Below are 1079 nucleotides of genomic sequence, written 5' to 3' on the forward strand. Positions count from 1 at the left end.
TTTAGACATATTTGTTCCCCCCCAAACTCCCCTCCCATCCAGGCTGCCATATAACATTGAGCAGAGTCCCCTGTGCTATATAGTAGGTACTTGTTGTTAATCCATTTTAAATATAGCAGTGTGTACATGTCCATCCCAAACTCCCTAACTATCTCTTCCCCCTATCTTCCCCCTGACTCAGCAACCACAAACATTTTTATCCTTCTAGAGCAGCTCTGACATTTGGGAGTTCTGATATTTCCTTCACTTTTAGGTCAGTCCAGCAATATTGTTATTGAGTATCTAAAAGAGATACAAAATCAGCTCCCCAGGATATTTGCTCTATGAGCTGACAAAGCATGTAAAGTGAAAAAGAGACTGGTTTAGATGGTTACATTACCATTTTATTTAAACAAATCCTCAACTACCCATTATAATGCAGTGGCATATTTTTTCAGCAACAGAAAATTTATTTTTACTTTAATAATAATTTGATTTTTAATTTTTTAATTTTATTAACATAAGAATACCACAAAAGATTTACCCTGTTAAAAAACTTTTAAGGGACTTTCCTGGTGGTCCAGTGGTCAAGACTCTGTGCTCCCAATGCAGAGAGCCTGGGTTCGATCCCTGGTCAGGGAACTAGATCCACAGGCCACAACAAATAGTTCACATGCCACAACTAGCAGATCCTGCATGCTGCAATGAAGACAGAAGATCTTGAGTGCTGCAACTAAGACCAGGCACAGCCAAATAAATAAATATTCTTTAAAGAAACTTTTACGTGTACAATAAAATATTATTAACTACAGGAATGATGTCGTAGGCAGATCTCTAGAGCTTCTGTACCTTGCTAAATGAAACTTTATACCCACTGATTAGTAACTCTCCATTTCTGCCTCCCTTCAACCCCTGACAACCACCATCCCACCCTTTGCTTCTACAAATTTGACTACTTTAGATCCTTACAGAACTGAAATCATGCAATGTTTGTCTTTCTTGACTGGCTTATTTCACTTGGTATAATGTCCTCAAGGTTCAACTGCAGAATTTCCTTCTTTTGGAAGGCTTCCCATGTGGCGCTAGGGGTAAAGAATCTG

General features: G+C 38.6%; 1 non-coding gene across 1 annotated transcript; it reads left to right on the top strand.

Moving 5' to 3' along the window:
• Positions 1–548: 548 nt before the first annotated feature.
• Positions 549–621, top strand: TRNAG-CCC. Its single transcript has one exon. It is a non-coding gene; the product is annotated as a tRNA-Gly (tRNA).
• Positions 622–1079: the final 458 nt, after the last annotated feature.

This window comes from Oryx dammah, unplaced genomic scaffold (genome assembly GCF_014754425.2).
Source record: "Oryx dammah isolate SB20612 unplaced genomic scaffold, SCBI_Odam_1.1 HiC_scaffold_18, whole genome shotgun sequence".
In the NCBI taxonomy this organism is placed as follows: domain Eukaryota; kingdom Metazoa; phylum Chordata; class Mammalia; order Artiodactyla; family Bovidae; genus Oryx; species Oryx dammah.